Below are 26,495 nucleotides of genomic sequence, written 5' to 3' on the forward strand. Positions count from 1 at the left end.
TATTGTATGAGGAAGTCGGGAGTGGCAGAGAAGTATGTAAGAGTGGCAGAGAAGTATGTAAGAGTGGTACAGGATATGTACGAGGGTAGTGTGACAGTGTTGAGGACTGCAGTGGGAGGGACAGATCCATTTAAGGTGGAGGTGGGATTACATCAAGGATCAGCTCTGAGTATTCTTATTTGCGGTGGTGATGGACAGGTTGACAGATGAGATCAGACAGGAGGCCCCGTGGACTATCATGTTTGCAGATGACATTGTGATCTGTAGTGAGAGTAGGAATCAGGTTGAGGAGACTCTGGAGAGGTGGCGATATGCTCTAGAGAGCAGAGGAATGAAGGTCAGCAGGGTTAAGACAAAATATATGTGTGTAAATGAGAGGGAGGGTAGAGGAATGGTGAGGATGCAGGGAGTAGAGTTGGTAAAGGTGGACGAGTGTAAGTACTTGGGATCAACAGTTCAGAGTAATGGTGAATGTGGAAGAGAGGTGAAGAAGAGATTACAGGCAGGGTGGAATGGGTGGAGAAGGCTATCAGGAGTGATTTGTGACAGACGGGTACCAGTAAGAGTGAAAGGGAAGGGCTAAAGCGGGTAGTGACACCAGCTATGTTATATGGGTTGGAGACAGTGGCATTGACTAAAAGGCAGGAGTCAGAGCTGGATGTGGTAGAGTTAAAGATGTTAAGACTTTCACTCAGTGTGACTAGGATGGATAGGATTAGGAATAAGTATATTAGAGGGTCAGCTCATGTTGGACAGTTTGGAGACAAAGCAAGAGAGACAAGACTGCGTTGGTTTGAACGTGCTGAGGAGGGATGATGGGTATATTGGGAAAAAGATGCTAAGGATGGAGCTGCCAGGTACGAGGAAAGGAGGAAGGCCTAAGATAAGGTTTATGGACGTGGTGAGAGAGGACATGCAGGTGGTTGGTGTGACAGAGCAAGATGCAGAGGACAGGAAGAAATGGAAAGAGATGATCCGCTGTGGCGACCCCTAACAGGAAAAGCCGAAAGATGATGATGATGATATATATACATATACAGAGAGAGAGAGAGAGGGTGAGAGCACTTCATCTAATAAAAGGAAGCAAGTCAAGTGAGCGGTCAGAACAGATCCAACCCTTATTACTGGTGTAGGAATCCCTGATTCAGGGCAATATACTAGAGCCTTTCAACCTTCACATTTTTTTCTCAATAAATCAATGAGGGCCCCCTCTAAGTCTCCTCCTGAGGGCTCAGTTGATATCTAAAGTTCCTTCCCAAGCATCTCAGATATTCTCATTCACTTTACTAGAACTACTTAGCACTGAAACCTTTATCTAAATGTATTACTTGGTAAGAACTTTGGGGCTTAGCTATTCCCCTTTTGGGTAATCTACACTGGAAACTGGATGGGATCCCTTTTGTCAACCATGAATGGAATAACCTGGGTACTCAGAGGATGTATGATATTACTGCAAAAGTTAACAATCAGTGGACCCTCCAGATCTTTGGAAAACTCAGCAAAAGAAGACATTTACCATGATCATCCTTTTGGTAATACCTTCAGCTTTGATACATGACAAACGTGATAAAGCCCATGCATATCAGGGACCCCTTCCCCTTTTAACCACTATGGTTACACCTACCACCAGAATGAAATCTCTCAAATTAAAGGTGTCCTCTCCATAGTATCTTCTCATCACACAAGATAGGGGAAAAACCTTACCTTCATTGACAGGATGGTTGGAACCAAGGGGATACAGCAACCCGAAGATCTCATTACTTTTTTTTCATAATATTAAATTCCATAGGCAACTTGGTATGTCTCTGAAAAAACAACTCTATTTATTCATCTGGGTTATTGCCTGCCCAAGGGCTATCATAATGTAAGTCAACCAGGTGACAATTGTCCATTATGCTCATCATCCTATAGTTTCTTTCATAAGCTTTCATATCTGGGATTAATTGATAAATTGGATTTATGCATCCCTTGAATGGACTATTCCTTGTTCTCCTCAAACTCTTTCGGTGTATGTGGGATGTAACATCCCAAAACACATGGTGTCACAAACTGTCAGTAGAAGGCCTTAGATCCTAGATACTTGCTAGTGGCCTTCATTTTGCCTCAGTAGCATAAAAGTTGGTCCTCTTACAGGACTATCTGTTTCTCATGAGGGGATTTTCACAAATTTGTGGAAAGTATTTCTCACATTTTTAGATGTTCACTCACCCGCTGTATCCCCCTAGGGCACATGACCCCAGGCCTATTTTATTTATCATTATTCTCTCTTCCTTCTTTCCTCAACGCACCAAGCACTCACCAGCAAAGTATAATTAATGGATGTTTTGTGTACATATTTTCTATTCACAAGATCCCTTACATTATTATTTTCTCCACATGCCATGTTATAGATATTGTACTCTCTCAACATAGTTTCATGCATACTATGGTTTTGCAACCTGTGTTATTGCATTTTTACTACAGATTTATTTCCACTTTGCATTAGGTATCTGTTTTATCAGATGTGACAAATATGTTTCTTCACTCATAACTAGTCATTTAAATTACAGTTTTCTTTCAAACTTGCTAAATAGTAAAAGTTTTGTTAACAAGTATTCACTGTTAAGATAGCAATGTTATCCTTCTGTTGGTTTAACAGTATCAAGTTTTCTAATAAATTTGCTTTTCTGACAAAGCAAACACTGCCACAGATGAATTGAAAACACGTCTAAGGGATCTGTTCTTTGCTAATCATAAATTAAACGTAAACAATTTTAAGCTTGCTTTATCTAGTTTTATTTGCCAGAAGCCATGGCTTTGCATATATTTAACATTTGATATATTAACATTCATAATCATTTTATTCTGATCTTGTAGATTAGTGGAAATGTTAATCTTGTCTTTTTGACAACAGTGACCATGTTATTCACTAATCCTATTGCGTTTAATTGCTTCTTAATGAGAACTGCACTTCAGCTCAGCATTTCCTTCAGTCCCTGTTCTATTCTAATCCTAAGGTTAGTTGCAATTTCCTAGCCTGCATGTGTCACTTGTGTATCATTGGATTTACTTTTATGTGATATTTTGCTGTCAAACATCCTAAGCCTATAAATAAATCAACACTGTCATGCAAGACATCATTGCTATGGCTGTTCACAGCAATGCCTCTGTGACTTTATGACTGCTTCTGACTGTACACAGGAACACTTACCCTGGATTGCAGAAAAGCTTGCCATGAGTAGGAAGCCATAACTTTGCCAATTTCACTTTTGTGGAAGAACTTTGTGATTAGACTGCCCTAACATTGAGGATTATCACTTGTGGATGCCATACCACAGAGGTCAGTCCAACAGGTTGAGCTGCCTGATTAGACTGCCCTGACACTGAGTTTCTTCACTAGTGGATGCCATGCCACAGAGGTCAGACCTCCAGGCTGAACTGCCTGATTAGACTCCCCTGACACTGCGTTTTTTCACTAGTGGATGCCATGCCACAGAGGTCAGACCTCCAGGATGAACTGTCTGATTAGACTGCCCTAACACTGAGGTTTTTCACTAGTGGACGCCATGCCACAGAGGTCAGTCCTCCAGATCAAGCTGCCTGCTAATGTGGTAATCAAGGGAAGTGTCTCATGCTAATCAGCCATGTGTTCTCCCCAAGAAATGTCTGCAGCTCATGACTTATGCTACTGAGAGATTCAGAGAACCCCTTGTCTATGTAATTTCTCTCTGTTAGAGGAAAAACTGAACACTATCAAAAGATAGTGGTCACCCATTGACTCCTAGGGAAGTAGTCATAATGCAGGTAAGTTTATCAAATAAGTGAGGGTGAGGAGAGTTAGTGTGTTTAAGTCTCTGTGCCAGTTTGGAGCATACATGTAGGTGAATAGATGAGTGTTTTCATGAATGTGATCAATTATGGAGGGCTTGTATGTTGAATGGATGTAATATGTGTGTGTGTGTGTGTGTGTGTGTGTGTGTGTGTGTGTGTGTGTGTGTGTGTGTGTGTGTGTGTGTGTGTGTGTGTGCGCGCGCATAGGTGTCTTAATATGCCCATGAGTGTAAGAGTAAGGACAGCCTTTGCTAATATCATGCATGAGCTGCCAGGGAAAACACTACTTTAGTCAGGTCTGACAGAGCTAATGTTAAATGAGGGTGTTTCAGACACATGATAATAAGATGATAAGGAGGTCTTTTCCATTGTGGCTATAGCTGTCTATTAATCGCATTTTCTCACCATTACAGAAATTAAACTACACGCTGTAGACAATTTATGCAAGCATTCAGAATATTGGAAATAATTTATTTGTTTTTCTAGTGGGAATTTATTTCCCATTTCTAGTTCCTCACAATATACACAACTGAACTATTAGGACAATTGACTTGTTTAAGAGCTACAGTTTGAAAAAAGTCTGCACTTTTTCTTCTTGTACTCATGTCAGCAGATTCTGATGTAATGGTTCCACAGATGGCCAGAATCTTTTTAAAATATATATGCAGCTCTCACAAGTATTTTATAATCCAGCTGTTAATGCATGTTTTGTTAGGAAAATACTAGACTGCACCTGTGTCTACTTTAAATTCTACATTTTGTTTATTGATTCTAGTAACTTTCAACAGTCTGTCCAGTACACCTGTCTCCATATTTCTAATGCATTTTAGGATTATAGTATCATTTTTAATAATGCAAGCATACATATTATATTTATGCTTCTGTTTAACAGGATGTACTTTCTTTTGAACACACTTGTTTATTCGACTTCGTATTGTAGCAAAATGCCTTGTTATAGCATAGATTCTTTAGGATTATAAAACACTAGACTATGCTTCCTCTCCTGATTATAACCACAGCAACTGCAAACCTGAATTAAAACTGTGATCTCATTGGTCTAAATGCAATATCAGACTCTTACATGTCTCTTTCTCATGTCCATTACTTTTGTTGCATGCAATGACTTTATTTTTCATATTTGCCTTATTTTATTTATTTTATTTTTCAATCACTCTTTACAACAATTCTTTTTAAACTGTGTATGAGTAATTTCACTTCCTCTGCATATAGCCATAGCTTTTGATAAGGTAGGTAATTTTCTTTTGATAGCCAACCCCATGTTTTTCATTTCTTATACCAGAATGCATTCCATCTCATTAACTCCTAAAATCCTAGATAAACACTTTCATCCAGAAATCAGTCTGCTTAGGATTTCTACTTGCGTGTGCTCATCTAAACCAAACTGTGCCAAAAAAGGGCCTACAATGAGAAAGATGTGAGCATGTCTCAAGGAGAGAACAGAGATGGATCGGGTAAAGGAAGACATAATAATATGACAGTTATGTTAACTTACAGTATGGATACAACTGAAGTCCAGAATGTGATGAGACAGTTCTGGCTGATTTTGGCTCAAGATCCTCTGCTGAGGAGCATAGTAGGTGATAAACCATCCTATGGACATAGGAACAAGAAGAACTTGAAAAGACTCCTTTGCACAAAAGATGACTTTGGCATGTTTATGAACATGGAAAGAAAGGACTTTTAGATGCAGCAATTGCACAGCGTGTTCGCACATTGACAGTAATAACAGTTTTGAACATCCGGGAACTAAAAGACGTTATATATTCAACGTAAAAGGTACTTGGAACACATCTAACATTGTGTATTTAGCTACCTGCAAGTTATGCTCTGCATACTATGTAGGAAAAACTAATCAGCCCTTTAAAAATTGTGTCCTTAGGCATCTAAGGGATATATGCAACAAAGATCCGCACAATGCATTAGCTGTGCATATAAGTGAGTTTTGTAACCATGCCTTCTCTTTCAAAGTCATTGACCAAATTTTCACAAGTTTAAGAAAAGGGGATATTGAAAATGAAACAGAAATAAAGGAGACTAAATGGATTATCAACTAACGTGCAGACCAAGCACCTGGTTTAAATCGTATTATTCCATTAAAACCTGTATTAAAAGCCAGAAGACCTACTATTGGCTAAATACAAGGACGTGCCATTTACAAAGTCCAATGACTGGATTAGGAATTTATGCATGAGATAGACATTGACAGTAACTAAGCATACTGCCATTGGTGTAACCAAGAGGCAGGTCGATTTTCTCAAAGATCATTGGAGGAGAATTTACAAATGAGTTCACGTCTACTTAGAAACAGAAATCTGCTTTACTTTAAAAATACTGCTTATTGTCCCAACACATTTATGATCTGAAGAAGATTCGAAAGCGCTTATCGTATGAGATTATTTAGGGACCTTTTACAGAATTCCATGTGTTTTAAGAAAACCTGTTAATAAATTTGTTTTAACTGTTGTCAGATTTTAGCCGTGTTCGTGCAGTCCGCTATATTTTCTCTTTTGAAACTGTGCCAGATAGTCCGTTTATAAGTATGCTTGTCAATAATGCTATGACTACTAAATTACTTAACTGCATTTATGCACATTTAAATCTGAGATGTTTGAATGCCTTAACATATAGTATACGTGCCTGCTGCTCAATTCGCTGTGTGTTCACTAAGAAACATTAATAAAAACACGCTTCTACATATCCCATCCCATCTCTGTCTAAATTTGTTAACACTGTATTTTGTTCCTCCTATACCAGACTGCTGTATTAAGCGACACAGTTATTTTGTTTCTCTAATTATCATCTTTATAATTTTTTAGATTTGACTGATCATGTTTATTTTAAAAAATTAACTTATGCGTATATCTTTATATATATCTTTATATATATTTATTTTATATATGTATATATATATATATATATATATATATATATATATAAAACTAGCTAATATATATATATATATATATATATATATATATATATATATATATATACATATGCATACCCAAACACATACACACACACACACACACACACACACACACACATACATATATATATATATATATATATATATATATAGAGAGAGAGAGAGAGAGAGAGGGAGTGAGAGAGAGAGACAGATATAGACATAGATATAGATATATTTGTAGGGTTAATGCCTTTGTAGGGCTGGCCTATGTGGCACAGAAAAAGCCTTCATTACTATTTAAAGCTATTTAAAATGCATTGTTATGATTATATTTGCTTTCCACTAACCAGTAATTCTGAGCGACTAACTTACTGGGTAGTAAGTCAGAATAAATATGTTGCTGTAACCTCTCAAGGGGGACATTACTCTGCCTTTCAGTTACAGATGGTAATCAGTGGAAGTAAATAACTATACAGAATATTGCCTGCATTTAATTACTGTAGGAGCCCCTTTTCCACCCCTTTTGCTGTAGTACATTACCATGGCATGTTATTTTTCCACTACTCAGTCAGGTACAAGTGCCCAAAAAAGTCAGTGGAAGGATATACACATCCTGAGCTATGCAGCTTCATCAGTTGTTTTACTTATGAATATTATTAATATTTGCATATTAATGGTAACATCTCAAAATGATAAATATGGTTTGCCTCTATTTAATTTCTCCAATACTTATGGGTTTCTAATACCATTATGGGAATGGACCCCATTCCTAAGTCAAGGTATGATTAAAGTTCATGAAGTTAGTATTGTTTCAATCTTTGATGTTAGCCAAAAGTGCTCTTTGCAGCACCTGCAATGCACCCAGAACTGATTCTTTTGGCAATTTATGTAATGTTATCAGTAACATATCGACTGTAAATATGACTATAAATTCTTCTTTATGAGACCCATTGCTCCCACTACTATTGGAACTGTCTGAGTATCCATCTTCCACAATGACCTCATTTATATCGGCAGATCCTGGTAGTTTATGATTGTGTGTCTCTCTGTGTGTAATACTACTTTTTTCTTCCTTTCCTGGAGTACTATATTTGGTTTTCTCACATCTCTTTTTGAACTGTTGCCAATGGGTGATTCCATGTGACATAAACTTCATAATTTTCTATGTTTTGTGGTTTATGTTTCCAGTGATTCTCAGCTACTTCAATATTATACGTTTGCACAATCACCAATTATGCCTTTCAGTATACACCTTCTACCATTACTGTATCGCACCCAGCATCAAGATGTGTGACTGTTTCCAGTTCTGTTTTACAAAACCAGCATTAATCTGTTTCCCAATATGTTCAATGAATTTTGTAAATCAATGTGTGTGTAGTCCACTATCCTGGGCTGCCAGTATTAACCTTTCATCATTTGGTTTAAACTCACCTGTCCTTAACCATTCCATTATTAGATCCTGACCAACATGAGGTTTTTCCAGGAGTTTTCTGTAGTTGCAAATATATTTATACATTTTTCACATTTCTGCCTTCTCATTTGATCCTTCATCATATTTTCCTTCTATTGTTTTGGCACATTCAGCTGCTGCCTGATTTTTATCTACTGGTTTGATTTCCATTCCCACTTGACATTGATATGCTTCTGCTATATTATGCAGGGAAGTCATCTTAGACTTGTTCTCCTTATGCTTTAAAGCTTTCTCTATGTTTACATATTTTGTTGGCATGTAAATTAAACTAATTGCTTGCTAAAACTTTTGTTCTATTCAAAGTCCTTGTGAGGTTTGCAGCTATTTTTGCAACTTTTTCCTGCCTTATCCTTAATTGTTCACTGTTCCTTTGTTGTTCTGGTGCTAAAAATCTGATTTTTAAAGATTAATGTCCTTAATTTGTAAGGGTGTTAACAAAATAGTAGTTTGTTTCCTTTTGATGATATGTTGTTTAAGGTGAAAAGACAAGTGGCCCTATCACAGCAACTGTATTACAGAATTTAATTTCTATAGTTATTAAGAAACTACTTATGGTTTCAGCACATTTATTGGTGGCAGTGTTCTGTTGCATATAGTTCATCCCTTAGTAATTTAACTGGATTTATACTGAACATCGAATGCATCATTTTTCTCCCTTTTTCCAACAAGTTCACTGGAAACTTAAGTATACACATAGTAGTCTCATCCAAATAGGTAGTCTGAGTCCACTCAGTCCAACCACCATTTAATTGGGACAAACTGTGTTCACCTCTGGCCTTGTGCTTTAAGTAAGTGTTAGAGCCACCCAGTTTTCTGCGTATATTTTAACTTGCATAGTGACTAGTCTGAAGAAAGTGCTTCAGTGTCCTAGTTTGTAATAGCCTTATAGTTTATAAACTCTTCTCTACTGACATCCTGCTGGTCAGCTGTTACTCTCTACTTCCTAATAGACACTGATATTTACTCCTACTACTCAAACTATTTATTTTCTTATATTTTTCTTCACCTCTTCTAGACTTGCTACTCCCATTATTTATATCCTCCTGTCTTTAATGAAACTGCATGCCTTCAAGGAAGTCACCCTTGGTCTCACCCTTCCTTTCTTATTTCTCCTTACCCGAGACTGTTACTAAACCAATTTTAGCTCTGAGCTAGTATTTGCGTACAGTCAACATTGATTCGGTGCACTCAACTGTCTCTTTAGTATGTTTTTGTTTTTAGGTTCATAGGTAGGTACTAGGCTATTGGCCCTAGGGCCTATATAAGCCTAGCCAAAGGTACCCTGACTTTTGCCTCCCAAGAAAATTATCTTCCTGTGCCACTGTTGAGCAGAGCCACAGAAGTGATCCCCGGGGTGAATTTCCTATCTCCCATCCAATCATCAAGATTTTTCTTGAACAGTGCTAATGAGGAGCTTTGTTTGATATAGATAGGTAGTTTGTGTAGAAGTGTCCCTGCAAGCAAATAGATATGTATGTAACAATGAGTGGCAGTGGTAAACAGCTGATAATAAGCCTACATATCTTTATATCTATCGCTGTATGTACCAGTGAAGTCTATAGTTTGAACACCAGTCTGTGGACTATATTTGTATGCAAGTATAAATATTATGGCAGTCTAAAACAAAGAATTTTGTCCATTATAATATTTCTATTTTCTTAGACCACAGCAGTCCCATTGGTACTTTCTCTTTTAACTTTGCTCAGTTCATTGTTTTTAGTAGTCCACTGTCTCCCTTCCTTAAGTTTATTTCTCTTCTTGCGTAAACACTTTTTGAGCTCTCAGCCAGTATTTTTTCCTGAACTGAAATTGGCTTAGTTTTTTTCATTAGTTTGCTTATCTGTGGTGGTTCAGGTGGGCTGTTGGACTTTGCATGTCAAAATCCATCGAAACCTCTTGACATTACACAGTTGATCAAAGAGCCAAGTGCAAAATTTTACTGTTATCACCATTAATTAGGTTAAGGAGATATTGAACTAACTGTCATACTAAAACTGATATGCTAGAGCAACAAAACCAAGACATTTATCTGGTAGCTCAGAGACCTTTTAAACTGCATTGTTCTTTTACTTATATCTGAGCAGATTTGTGGCTGTTTATGTTAAGTCACTGATTCTTTTCTTTGTCTCTTGACAAGTTTTCAACCTGCTTTGTTCACCCTCGCTAATGCTTGGGCTCATTCTGCTCCCTTATCCTACCCCCAAATTCCACCCAACCTACCTCACTCTACATTTATACTTCCACATATTCCTCTAACCAATATTGTCAGTTCCCTCCAGTAGAAAGACAATCAGTACAATTACTCCCAGTAGTAACACCCAATCTAGTTTACCACCCAAGACTCTCTCACAAATTGTCATAATCCTTGCCTCCTATAACTATCACATTACATCTCTACAACCAATACACTACCCTCCTAACATTTTTATCCTAATTTATAACAAAGATAAAAATCAAATTAAATAAGATGCCCCTAGGTCAGATTATTTTACAATTTATCCTCACTCTACTAGCCTTTATCACCAATTATCAAATCCACCTCCTTCAAATATTTAAAACTTTAACCAATCCTCACAGAGAATATCAACATCCATTCAAACTGTCTTTCTCCGTAACACCCTTTCTCTACAAACAAGGTATATCTGATTTATTTTCTATATGTATCTTAGAACTAAGCATCCACATTTACAGTCAAATATCAAACCAAGACCAAAATATAACTAACCACACTCTTCCCTCTGTAAAATATCAGTTCAAAAATTTAGCAGAGATATTCACCCCAACCTTGGTCCCACTGTTTATAAAACCATCACTTCCAACTCCAAAATATCCTAGCCACCTAATACATCTCAGCAAAAACAGAATCCAAACTCACCTTACTAATTATGAATCTAAGAAGTATGTGCAATAAAATCCATGACATACATGCTTATCTTGCCACATACACTTCTGATTTAGTCATAGCTACTGAAACCTGGTTACAAAAGAAATAACAGAAAAAAAAGTAATGTTGTTACTTGATATGCATGAAGAATTAGACCTTCACTGTAAGATGTATGACACTTCACTTATTGAAGAGAGTTTGCATTAATTGTGAGCAATATCAAATTTCTTCCACATTTGAATTAATAATGAAAAACAGACTGTAAAACTGCCATGGTAGAGGTCCTAATCCAAGCAGTTGGCATTAGTAAAGAATGGAACTAGAATATGGCAATAAACATGAAAACATTCAAAGATGTAAGTGTTTCCTAAAGCAGTTATGAATGTTAACAATCATTCTGCATGAATATCATAAATGTCTGACCTAAAGGTGAACACATTCTGCCATTTTATATACACACACACACACACACACACACACACACACACACACACACACACACACACACACACACACATGTTTGTGTATCTCTCTCTCTCTCTATCTATATATATATCTATATATATATATATATATATATATATATATATATAGATATATATATATATATATATATAGATAGATAGATATATATATTTATATAAATCCCAATCAGTTGATTGAGTTTCAGAAACTCAAAATTCATATTGGCTAGATGACATGATCAAATTTCTAAAAACCTGAAACTTTTGAATGGAAATCACAGCACAGTGAGGATCTTTACATTTATTGATTTCCTCAGTGTAATGTGATCTTGGAGTTGGAGTTTGGGGGGGGGGTGCAGGCCCTCTACAACACTGTAAAAAAATATATATTTTTCTGTTTTTTTTTTTTTTTAATGTTTGAGTTTTCAGAAATTCGATCATATCACCTCACAGATATGAATTTCGAGTTTTTGAAAACTCAATCAAGTGACATATCTATCTATCTATCTATCTATCTATCTATCTATCTATCTATCTATCTGTCTATTTATACACACACACACATATATATATGTCTGTGTGTATATGTATATATATATATATATATATATATATATATATATATATATATATGAACACACACACACATACACATATGCACGCACATGTAGACAAGCTTTGCAACATATATTTGCCATATAGCTTACATGATTTTCTTAATGATGCTCTTTTGAAATACTGTGAAAATATATTATGCATAACTTGTATATTTTATACCATATAACATGTCAGATTTGTGCTACTAAGTCTTGCAATATATCATTAGAAATATCGTAAATGCAGCTTCTGATAGTATGCTTTGTCCTGCACATTTATATACATATAACCCTTTGGCATTTTTGTTTGATCATGATATTAGCAATGTTTTACAAAAGAAAAAATCATAGCCTTGAAATATTAAATCAGTATCAACACATACACTTTGGCTGTTGTCTCAGAAAATATGTTGATGTTTTACATTGTTTGTAATTTACATCATTCTGGATTATCTATTGCAAATCATGTAACATACATTTACTTAACAGGATATTAAAAAACCTCCAGAAACAAGTGGTTTCCTCTCAGGAAAGACTTCCATAATCAGTGGGCATATTTAACCTGCTGATGATGATCAGGGCACAATGTGTTAATGAACTGCGTATCTCACCAAACTCTGAGCTTTTGGCAATGTTCATTAGAGCAATAACATATGCATCCATAGTCTCTGTATGGATTTATCTTATTGTAACAGAAATGTTTTAAAAGGTAAATTCTTTCTTAACCTAGAGTAATGCTAGAAGTTCCTTCTAAGTGCTGCCACATTGTACTTCTCGTTTTTCAAGAAAAGTAAAAGAGTGAAATATATTTAATACTTCTTAACCATGTAATGCAAGGAAGTAGCACACTGCATATTTTTCTTACTTCTCTGCTAATCCACTAGCAATAAGGAATAACTCACATTTCAGGTTCAAAATGCTTTCAGGCAAATTTACTGCTAATGTAAGTATTCCTGGTGGTTTCACCTGAGACGTGTTTCTCATTTTGCATCATAGTTATGTAACTGCAAAACTCAAAAATTCTTAAAGACAAAGGCATTGCTTCAGTTCTGGCAGTTACAGTCCTTCTTTTCAGCCAGATACCTCACCACTAAATCATAACAGCATACAGTAAGTTGATACTAATTAAATAAAAAAGGAATAGAATATATGGACAGGTATTCATAGTTAATAGCATGGCAATGCAACACAGACAGCAAAGATAAGCTGAGTTGTGATGCTTCACTATAAGTGAATCATATTCACTTAAACATAATCCTGCATGAATTTCTCTACTGGCAGTTTGAATGACTTCTCAGTTAAGTGCTCCACCAACCTGTACTAGTAGGTAGTCATGCACCTAAAAGACAACACAAAGCCACACACTTCCCACACATATACACACTCTGCATACCTACAGACAATTTAGAGTCACCAATTCACATAGAATATCTTTGGGATGAGGGATAAACCTACAGTATCAAGGAGAAAGCCCATGCAAACACAAGAAGGACATGCATGTTCCTCGCAGAAGTATCCCAGATGAAAACTGAACTGGAAAACATACTGATGTGTAGTAACCATGCTACTCACAGCACTGCCATGTTACCCTTGGGAAAAAGTGTATTTATTTACTTTACATTTGTTTACCAGGAGGATCCGGCAGGGCAAAAGCCCCTTTTCAACAAAGACCCAGGGAGAAAAACTCCAAATAAGAAAACAATACAAAACCTACAATAAATTCTCGAGACAAATCAAACAGTACACAGCCTATGATACATTCTTGAGAGAAATTAAACAATACAAAGCCTAAGGTACATTCTGAGAGAAATGATACATACATTGCACTTGCATTGTCAATTTAGCAGAGACAGTAAAAATAAATAAATAAAATGGAAGTCTTTTAATTACATTTGGTTTAATTTAGTTAGTAATAGCAGAGATGGTCAAGGTGTAGGAATAGAGACAGAACAGCAGAATGAGACAGGAGAGGAGCCAGGTGATAGCAGAGTGAGACAGGAGGCAAAGAAATGGTAGAATTGAGTAACCTTTTTTTCAGATATTTTAGACAGAGGTTATCCACAGAAATTACTTTGAGATGTCAGTAAAAAAATTTTTGGAAGATGCAGGACTAAATTCAAACCACACCTGGGATGTGGTGAATGCACCCCCCATCCCTAGTGAACATTTAGAACTGGCTCACAACAAATAAACATTTAGCAATACAATGGTAGTGCCATACATGGGGCACTCAATAAGCATTAAGAAAATTCTTACTAGAAACTGGATTATTTTTAGAAGTAACCTAGATTTCACTGATGTATTAGGTGAGACCCCAGTCTTTGTCTATAAAACAGGAAAGAATATTAAATTCTTATCTGAGCATCTTAAAATGACATCTGGTATCTATGGCAAAGGGACAACACACTGTGGGATGTGTAATCAATGTGGTTTTATTTTAGAGCATAAACTGGTTGAAGCTGGATGCCCCCCAACCACAGTCAACCTCAAGGAAGAGAATTGTAGTGCCATAAGGGTTGTTTACCTGACTGTATACCGAGGGTGCAATTATTTTTATATTGGCAGGACAGAAAAAAATCTTAGAAAAAGGATATATAAACGCATCCATGTGATTCCTAAGGCCAACCTAAATAATGTTTTATATAAGCACACAGTAACATGGCCTAATTTTATGTGGTACAAATTTGAAATTCTTGAGGTTATAAAGAAAAGCCCTAGGGGAGGTTGGTGGGAGGCCCAAGTTGAAAAAAATTGAACTTATTTGGTGTCTGAGATTCAATTCAACCACTGCACCAGAGATTAATGACATTTCTATTGCCTCCATACTGAAGTTAAAAGCATTGGATTTATAAAATAAGTTGTTTTAGGGTTAAGTATTCTTCTGGGTCATAGACCTTATTGCTTTTACTTGCAAACACATTTTTTTTTGTTAATACATGTTTTATTAATCTGATACTGCGGGTGACTAACTTGTTGGTTTTGGAGAAAGTTTGGTGTTACTAGACAAAGTACTTAGGATTCCTGTATTCTTAGTTTGTGACACTGTTTTTATGATTTAACACTTTACATTTATACAGAGCTTATCTGTTGGATTATGTTCACAGTTTCTGAACTTTCTAAGTGTATGTATTGTTTTTAAAACTGCAAATAGTACATTTTATCTGTTATACAGAGTTTACCTGGTGGACTATGTTCTCAGATTCTGAATTGCTAAGTATATGTATTCCTTTAAAAAAATGCAAATAGTGTATCTTATCTTTTAATTTTCTGTTTCTTCAGATTCACTGTATTTTGTAAGTGATTATTACTTTTTGCACTATTCATTATTCATTAAGTAGAACTTAAGTTTTGCATTTTTACACACTATGACTTTAAATTTGGAGGCAGTTGGTTAATTGAGGAAATAAGTGGTCTATAAAAGGAAATTATACTTTGCCATCAGGTTTCTGAAGAAGTCAGAAGTACTAGAGATGAAAGCGCTTGACCTGGTTTATGGTTTTTATCTCTTCTATTGGTGTTTGTTCAGATAAATACAGGTGGTACCCGGAATGAGATTTGTGAGTTGGAGTTTTGACTGTTTGCCAAGATTTGGGACTATTTTGGCATCTTGTTTTTTTTTAACTGGATTTGAGCCTGTTTTTCAAGACTAGCAACTCCCTTCTGATCCTGGGGCTGTGTCACTAAGTGAGGCTGTTTCCTTTACAGTTACATTCTTGACTGAATACACCTCATATGTCTCATTGTGATCAAATGAATGAAATAAGAATGCATACATTGTACTTTATTGTACCATCTTGTCTCTCAGCTGTCCCTGATTTTGCAGAACATCCCACATTTTGCTTCTTTTTCTGCTCTGTCGTAGACAATGTTTGATTATCTTTGAAACCAAATAGGATTATAGTTTGTCAGTAAAGACAATCAGTTTAGTTTCATACTCATTAATGCTCAAACAAGGCATATTGATGGGTTGATGTAAAGCCTCTTGCTGAATTCAATGAATTATAGTCATATTTAAAAATTGTATCTGGCATAACTCTTGAACAAAGAAGTTGAGAGGTATAGACTATCCCCCGGATTCATGAATCCTCCGTGTAAGACTTAATAAGTCTTACTCGGAGGCTGCAGTTGAATGGTATGACATCAGCGTGCCATGGATATGCATGAGGGCACGCTGACCCAACCGTAAGTCCTACTCGGACCATGTAAGAAAGCAGGGGGCGTGTCCGACTGCCAAGCAGTCCAAATGTCCATGCCCCTGCAAGTGTTTAAAAAGAAAGTAAATAAACAGGAGTGAGTCTGCTCAGATGTCTCTGCACCCAACACATCACTGCCTGATAATCTAAACCCCCATCACACATCTAAAATGCATAACCGTAAAATATTTTTAAAATACCCAAAATAGCTGCCCGTATTTGCGCATGTGTGCGCGTCTGTGCCCATTGCTTAGCTACAGTCAGCAATTCTCACATGGAAGAGCATAAGAAAGAATGTTTATGCAAATCACACCAAACAGCAATAGTGTAATGGTAAACCGTTCACACAAAGAAGAGTCATTCACGGTTCGAGTCCCACCACTCCCTTTCATATTTATTTTTTAAATCAGTATATGGAATAATACCCAACATATATATGTTTAAACATAACTAAAAAGCAGTGAAATGGCCAATGTATCAGAGAACAAAATAAATATTTTAAAGGATCCCAATATAAAATTGCCCGCAGTTAAGCAACACTTCGCCCAGCACAATGTAGTTGCCCCTAGCTAACTCGCGTTTTACCCAGTGCAATGTAGTTGCCCAAAGCTAAACAGCGCTTTACCCAGCGCAATCGGTTTGCGCGGAGGTGCGCGCCATGCCAACTAGTGCCCCGCCGGGCAACGTGGTGCAACGTAGAGCAAAGTTGCTTACACACAGCCATGCCCGCTAACTTGTCTGGACAGCAGTAAACTAAAATACAATGATAAGGTTTGAACCCAGGACACTGTGCACCATAATCAAAGTACTCAACCACTAAGCCACCACAGCTTAGCAAAAACATCCACTGTTAACTTATATATAGTAATAAATGTTTGCTTAACCATTGTTAAGCATGTCTGCAGTCAGCCGAGAATATTCAAAAATGGCCAGTCACAGAAAAGTGCGGGAAATGCGGTATATTTAAGCCGCATAGGCGGGAATACTTGCCATAACTGATTGTAGCTCCCATCTGCAGTTAGAATGTCTGGTGTTGGAGAGGGTACACACTTTTGAGCACAATGCTGGGCCATCGAGGAGTCAAGATATATGGTTTGGCTCCTAGTCCATCGGCATGAGACTCGACTACTGCAGGGCCAGTTCCAAGGAACAGAGTATAAGGTGGAGGCTTGGAACCGGTTGGCTCATGAACTCACCAGTGCCACAGGTGTCCCTCGGGCTGGTGAGCAGGTCCGTCACCACCATGCAGACCTGAAGAGGCGGAAGCAGGACCTTCTGAACCAGTGGATCCAGGAGGCCCGTCAAATGCGGGATGCCCCACTACTAAGTAGGTAGCCATGAAATGAATGCAGTATGTAAGATAAGCTAAGATAGTCTAAATAATGGATAGGTATGTCTCAATATCCCTTTATTTACTCCACAGCTGCAGGTGCATGCACTATGAATCAGCAAGCCTATGCAGATAGGCTGCTAAGGCTGTGCCACCAGGAAGGTTAGTAAATATTCAGCATGTATTGTTACATGATATATGTGAGTGAGCATGAGATAAAGTGTTAAAGCCCAATAATACAGCAATAAAATGTCCTGATTAAATCCTCTGCATGTACTGTCATATAACAAATGTCAGTGAGCCAGAAATTGAGTGTACTAACCCACCAATCAAGCTAAAATAATTCTGGAATGCTATCCCTGCATGTATTGACATAACATATAAGTGAGCAGGCCTGAAAAAGAGTGTTGTAACCCATCAAGAAAGGTATAATATGCCCTGAATATGTCTCCCGTATGCACTGTAATAACAAGTAAAGGAGAGAGCCTGTAGAAAAGAGTTTTCAATGTAATTAATAAAGGTATAAAATGTGGAGTGTGTCTGTGTCACTTACTTTGAAATGTTGTTGTACCCTTGCAATAATATATAGTAATGTTGTATTAGGTGCTGTCAACCCGCAGTTGTGCAGTCCCATAGAAAGTGGATGAAGGAATTGGCAGTAGCTGTGAAGTATAAAACATTCATTCCCTGAATAAATCATCTGCATGTACTGTTACATATCATAAGTCAGATTGGCAGGAAAAGAGTGTAGTAACCCATGAATAAAGCAAAAACATGTATGGAATACTATCTCTGCATGCACTGTCATAGATAAAATGTGAGTGAGCTTGTAAAACAGACTTGTAACCTATCAATAAATGTATAACATTTTCTCAATATGTCTACTGTATGCAGTGTAATGTAAAATAGAGGAGAGAGCCTGTAGAAAAGAGTTGTAATGTAAATAAGAAAGATATAATAATTGCAGTGTGTATGTGCCAGTTACTCAGAAATGTTGTAGAACCCTTGCAGTGAAGAAATGTTACTCTGTTGTAGTAAGTGCTGACAACCCCCAGTAGTGCAGTCCCATATAAAGTGGATGAAGGAAGTGCCAGTAGCTGTGAAGTATGCAACAGTCCTAAGCAGTTGTGAAATGGCTGACATGCATTGGTAAATCTGGCACACAAGTTGCCTGTCAAGATATTCCCCAGAAACTTAAGTGTGTTACCTGAAAAGTAGGTTTGTGTAGAAAACAAGTGAAAAAGCCATGTGAACACATCCAGATGTACACATACATAAACAAGTCAATTTAATGCAAGTATGTAGCAGCAACATCTGCATCCTGGACAGTTACTATGTCAGATATAGGCCAGGTATATCCTGAAGTAGCAAAACCCATACCGCAATCAAATGCATGTTTCTTAGTGTAAGAATACATGTAGGGGATATACATCTGCAGTCAATAGGAATGTAGTGTACCGTTAAAGTACTAATAAGATGTTAATGGAGGTTTTTTTTATACCCTACTCCATCTGCAAAAAACAATGCAATTCCACACCTCAATGGGTATGTGTAATCTCATAACATTTGTTGGGACAAATGTCCTATTGTTATTTAAATCTGTACCTTCTTTGATGCATGCCCCCTGTTAAAACACCACAATCCTAGTGGCCTGTTGTCACCAATCATCCCTGCATGCTGTAGGAATGTCCACTGTCATTCAATACATGCATGTGTTATGCTTGCTGTTCAACTGTTGTAACCCTGGTGTGTTGGGTTAATGGGAATATTACTGCATGCTGTTACAACTAACTTGGAATGCTGTTGTCTATGTTGTAATTAAAAACACTTAATCACAGAATGTATGGGAAGGCTGGTCCCAGCGGACCCCCCTGTCCCACCTCAGCTGGCAGTTGCATCTGGCACCAGCAGGTCCAGTGCCCAGCTCGGGCCACTTTCCTCCGTAGGTACTGTGCCACCGTCGGGAGGAAGCACTGCAGGGGATGGGGCTCACCCCCCCTGCAAGCATGGGTGGAGAAGGGCCTCCTGTCACCCTCCGAAGGGTCCGGGTTGTGGTGTGTAGGGAGATCCAGCGTTTAGTCACTGATCCTCTAAGCCAGCTCGAGGCGAGAGTGGCGCGACTCACGGGTGAGCCTGCCCCACCTATGCAACCCCCAGCACAGCAACCCTCGGGTCTGTGAAGGTCCAGTGGTGACTGCCCATGGGTGGGAATATCAGTCCCACTGTTACCATCTGTGGGCTCATGGGCATGCGATTTCCAAACATCCGTCCCCGTCAATTGTGTTTACCCACCCCATGTGTCATACTCCACCCCTGTATGCATCTTGTTTGTCTTGTCTGTTTACCTACCCAACCTACCTCTCCAAATATACCTACTTCCTCTACCTCACTTACCACTCTCCCCTGAAAAAAAAAAAAAGGGGCAATCTGTACCCGAAAAAAAATTATGCCCCATACATAGCTTCCCATTTCGCACACAAGTCCATTGGACATGTACACTGATAACTCTAATTGGCAGTGCAACAAACTATGTTGTCCTCACCCCTCTCTCAGGGGTGGAAGGTTTCAAATCTCACTCCAAATTTTCAACATACGCACAGCTGTTGCTGTTAAAGAAATGGGCAGCTATGGGCCTTCACTATACACTTCCTGCACATCCCGAGCTTGTTTTCCTACTATCTTTCCCTCTCTGTGCCTCCTTTTTCACCACTTTCCTATCTCTCCATTTTCTTTTCTTTAAAAGAAATTAGCGTGGGGGTTAGCGGGAGTAAGCAATTTTAAGTGTAGTAAGCAGGATTAAGCGAGTGTGCGCATGTGTGCGCGTAGCTAAGTGTAACTAAGCGTCGCGCAAACCTGTGCAAATTCACTTACTACTGCTTAAAAGTGCCTTAGTCACTCTATGGCAGGGCCCTTATTCTGCTGAGCAGCAAAATAAAACACCTCTGCCAGTCTCGAACCCCAGACCATTGACACAATAGACTGCATGAATTACCACTAAGCCACAGCTGATATACAAATAACTTGATTCTGAAATAAATATATCATGCATTACAATGAGGGAATGTAAATGGAAATTAGGAATGGTGTAACACAAACCCTTTTCTGTGGGTCTTTACCAGCAGTGGTTGTGGAATTGCGTGACATGACTGTGTAAGGGGAACCAGCCATCCTAGCAGGGAATAATGTTACAGTAGCACCTTACAAACACAACACAGTATCAGACTAGGATAAACACTGGCCACAGGAATACAGTGCAATAACCACATTTGTATGGCAGTTAATTGTGTAAGTGTGAAAAATGTACATACTCCCATGTATGAGTACAACATGCACATAACTGGCTACAACCCTACCATCAGATACGAGACAAATACCGACCTTCAGACTGACACAACGGTGTCCAGAGCAAACAAGAATGGGCCACACCTTTGAAATCTAAAATGGCTATGCCTACCTAACCTAGCATTTTATAGCAGTGGGCTGCAGTCACAGTGAGTAATGCAATCACCAAACAGCAGGCTACATGCAATTACTGAATGGTGGGCAGCAATTGGTGCAGAGGCTGTCACATGCACAAGAGCAGATACCTAGAAAAGCAGGCTATACCTGCAGTCCACACATGCAATCATATCATTGCAGGTGTTGTGAGACAGAGAGTGAGAGAGAGAGACAGAAACAGAGACTGAAGCTGAAATAGAGGGCAAAAACCCAAAGCAAACCAGCCAAAAGTAAAATAACTAAGGTGAAATAGAGGGCAAATACCCACATCAAACCAGCCAAAACAATAAAAAAGATGCAAAACCATATCACACGGAGCAGGTAAATACAAAGGTAAGGTATGTAACCCAAATGTATGTGTTGGCATCTTGTAGATGTTCCCGAAGAGTACTCCACACATTGCAAATCATCCATGTGTGGCAGCAGTATGTATCTATCTGTATCTGCACATGTGCATAGGGCAAGGGACATACTGCAACTGTTAGTGAAGGGTGGACAACTATCTGTCAGTGAATGTTGATATGTGCATATATCCATGTAGGTTGGAGTGTGTGGCCTAGAAGACAGCATGCAGTGCGTTGGAGTGGCCTTAGGTCAACTGGTGCCCTAGGCAAAAGGGCCCCACGGTACCCCCCACCACACTTCCTGGTGCCCCCATCCTTGTGTCCACATAAATAGTGGAAAAGCACCCCTGCTAGAGCGGCACCCTAGGTGGCCGCCCAGTAGGCCTATGCCTAAGGCCAGCTATGATAGTGTTGATATATGTCATGTGGTGGTTAAATGCTGTGGGACAGATATGTCAGATTTGATGTGTTACAGACAGTGAGGCCTGGTAATGCTTCAAGGACACCCACATGCATTCTGCATAACAACGTGGAATGTAATCACATACCTGTACATCCCACAACTGTCGCATAAGTGAGATCCCCACCATGAAAGATGGACTGTACATGTGCCTATATGTACATCCATGTGTACAGCAATGGATGTGTACATGTATGTGTATAGATAGGCATATACATAATATATATATATATATATATATATATATATATATATATATATATATATATATAGATAGATATAGATATACATATATATATATATATATATATATATATATATATATATATATATATATATATATACATATATATATATATATATATATATATATAGATATACAGATATATATATATATATGCATCTAGAGTGAGAGAGAGAGATGGAGAGACACGGGGTCATATGTACCGCAACAGGTGTGTGGTGAACAAGGCATCGACTGTAGACATGTGTTGATACTGCAGTACCATTCCACCTTCACAAAACAATGTACCCATTAACTAACACATAGGCAGAGATCTACCTAACAGTGAAGGTGTGATAAGAGAATATGGGAGACAGGTGGACAGTAGCCTGGCCTCCACTGTGATGAAGTCAGTGCCACACTACACCTGTAATCTGTCTGTGTGGTATGTGTCATGACAACAGGTGTGTCATCTATGGAAGTATAGGGTAGGGTTCCCCTCTACTCATCACAATGCCCTGTGTGATATGTACTTCACATGACAACCACACCAGGTGAACAGGCCACAGACAGACCTCCCAAAGGGTAATACTGTCCGCAAACAGATTCCCTATGCAGACTGACTCAAAAAACCACAACTACACTGAATTGCATACTGGCCACACAGAGGTGACCTCTGCCGGACATACAGAGGTATGTCACACCCATAACTGGGTGACAACCACCATGGCAACATATCCCAACCCCTCGGGGTTACTCGTTCTGTGGCCCTAAACCTTGTCAGCTCACTAAACATCACATGCTGGAGGGATAGGTTCCCATCTCAGATATATGCCACACACCAGAACAGACCACATAGCAATAGCAAACAGTGCTTCTCCTTAGCAGTTGTTATTAATACCCCTGATGATTGTGTGGGAAATTGTTAATACACCCCAGGAAACACCTCTGTGGTTCAGGTTGGCAGGGCCAGGTGAAATCAAGGTACATGTGTGTCAAAGGCCAGGGTAGCATATGTCTAGGCTGCCGTAGGCCCTAGGGCCAATAGCATATCACCTACCTATGACACTATGCACTCACACATGTAATTAATGCAATAGCTGCTATGTGAGGTTGAATGAGTGTAACGCTGAATGTGTGCAAGGTGTGCAAATGTGTGATAGCTTAGTGTGATGTTGTATGTGACATGGTAGTGCCTAACCTAGCTGTGAGGACAGCAACTGATGTGTAATGTACTGTTAGGCAGACATAGTAGTACGGTATTTGATGTGACGTAGTTCTCTGTTGATGAATATGGTGTCGCATTGTAGGTTAAAGCAATACATGTATGCTTAGTGAGTGTTACTGCAGGTGAATCCATCACCAATATGAACTGTAGTACTACCTGAAGCTATAGGGCTAAACAGCACAGTATGGTGTGCGTTCACACTGCTTGGAAACACTGTCATGTGTGTTTTCTGTAGTCTGCACAGAAAACAGACTGCAGGCATAAGGTTGTGTAAGTAGTGGTACACAGCACCGTATGGTACACAGGTAATGCTCATCTGTGTTGGTATACAGTGGTGTGTTGTATGTTTGCCTGATGTGTGTGTGTGTGTGATTATGCCTGTACAATGGCTGCAAACGTATGTGCGTTACAGGGTTGACGTGTGTATCCAGCAACATCTATAGTCTGTTACAGCAGTATGCCACCTATAGTAACAACTGGACACATCTGTTAGGCAGGGCTATGGCATCAATGACTAGGGTGTTTGATTGGTACTACTGTACCTGTTCTTTACATCCATTGCAATGGATCCATTGCAATGGATGACATTTTTGTTCGTGCATTGGTGTGATATACACCCCTGTCTTGAGGTAGTGCAATGTGTCACAAACAGTGTGTTGGGTACTGTTGTATAGTGCTGTGATATATAGAGTCTGCCAGGCAGTGTTAGTTAGTTGTGGCCTGAGAATCAACAAGTGTTAGTGAATGTGTGTAACCACTGACAGACAATAGGATGGTATATATGTCAATAAAGTGATTTCTGTGGGTAAAGGTGTAAAGTGTGCCACAGGACACTCCCACACAAATTGTTCATGTCTTTTTCAGCCAGATGGCCCACCAACATAATCCGGCTTACACTGCACAAGAGGAAGAGGAGATAGTCAACAGCCTTTTGCAGCAGTACACCATGCTGTTCTCCAGAACCAGCCAGCACCAGCAGGAGTGGACTGCACTGTGGTAGGAGCTTGTTAGTTGGGTAAATGACATAGGCATGCATAACCGGACATATGAGCAGGTACGCCATCACTGCAATGATTTGATTAGACAAGTCCGGCGGCGTGCGTCTAATATCCAAAGACAGCAGCTTGCCACAGGTGGTGGGGTGGCCATACATCCCCCCTCACCAGAGCGCAGGAGCTGCTCCTAAGCATGGTGGCTCCTGGACAACAGCAATGGCAAACTATGACATGTGTTGTAATGGAGGCTGGAGTCACCCAGCACATCCACCTGGAGCAAGCAGGTAATACGCCCTATCTGTAGACTACAGTTAACTGTATTGTTAGATTATGTGTACATGACATGTGTACTGTGTGTTTAGCAGTTCCGCTGCCTACTTTTGTGCAATACGGATAGTTTGTATAATATTCCTACACCTGTGACTATTGACTGTTGTTGTACTGCAGTTTAGCATACCCACTGTAGCAATACCACAGTTGTGGCCACTGATGAACCCTGTCATATTCTCGTAGGTCCCTCTGGTGTGATGGCAGGGCAGCCGATCCATGCTGGTGAGTGTGTTATACCTGCAATGTTGGTAATGGAATATGCATGTCATAGCTGAGGTGCAGGCCATGTACACGTAACACACCTACACATAATGCATGCCATGCATGTTTGCTGTGAGACGTTGCACAGCTCAGTAATGTCAGTAGCTCCCTCAATTACATGCAATACACTTAGACATAGCATGACACACAGTTGTGGCAACCCTGTACTGCACATTGGATTGGCATAGTTGCAACACCTGTACACAACATAAGACATGTATCACATGCAGTACACAATGTCATGCTATATATGGCATAACCACACACCTGCTGTAAGGTCACACGTCAGTATCCCACATGTCATCCACACACACATGATGTACTTCAGGGGTAGAGGCCTATCATGGGGCTGTGCAATAGTCTTCAACACATAACACAGTCATGTTAGGCAATGCTCCCTACTAGGCACCCATGTACAAAGTGGCTGTGTAATAGTGAACATATGCACGGCACTGCAGTTCAGGTACAGCATGCGAGGCGGTGGTCTGTCACATAGTAGTAGCCGTGAGTGACCACAAGATACATGATGATGATGATGGCACATGATACTACACCCCATCCAGTTACAGTGACCACAGTACTACACATAGCAGTCTTTGCTATGCACCTCATTGTTCTGTGTGCAAACATATGCATCTATACACATCATGCAAATCTAGATCCCTCAGAACCACAAGGGCGGGAGACTTAAACCTTGACACGGTTATTAATAGAACGTGCTGGAGGGACAAATTCATCACCCAGAGACTCCCTATGCTGTGGAACAAAATCCCGGTACATGTGAGGCAGAGCTCCTAGCTGGCCTTGTTCAAGAGGAATCTTGACCAATGGATGGGAGATCGCAGATATACCCCAGGGATTACTTCAGTGTCACTGCTTGACAGAGGCACAGCAAAATAATAGGCATAGTTTTATTCAAACTAAAGGGGTGGCGAAAGCCACATAACTATGGGCTAGGCTTATAAATGCCATTGGGCAGATAGCCTAGTATGAACCTATGAACCTATGAACCTATGTTGTGTGTGTGTGCTTACATATGCTAGTATACACATTTTGCACAACAGCCGCCACCTGTACAGAGTGTCATATATATGTCCTGGAATGCTATTGGGTGTATAGGTCACATGACACACATTTGTTATGTGTGGTGTTTAATGTTACAGTTGTGTAGCATGCCATGTCATGTCTGGCAACAACATATTTGCAATATGTCTCACATGCACCATAACCACTGTGTAATGTCCATGTCATGCATTGGGATTCCTTCACGTCGACATGCACCACTCATCCCATGTCTGTACATTGCATGCGTTTGCTACACCTGTGCCCACTATTATGTGATATGGACACAGACACTGTCATCACACATGGCAATCTATGTGTCACACAGAAGACACATGCAGCCATGGTATGTATACCATTGAGTGATGGTGCACATGACATTGCAGAGCAGGTAATACTTGCACAGCAATGTAA

This window comes from Protopterus annectens, chromosome 4.part1, assembly GCF_019279795.1.
Source record: "Protopterus annectens isolate FY-2018-M chromosome 4.part1, PAN1.0, whole genome shotgun sequence".
NCBI lineage: Eukaryota > Metazoa > Chordata > Ceratodontiformes > Protopteridae > Protopterus > Protopterus annectens.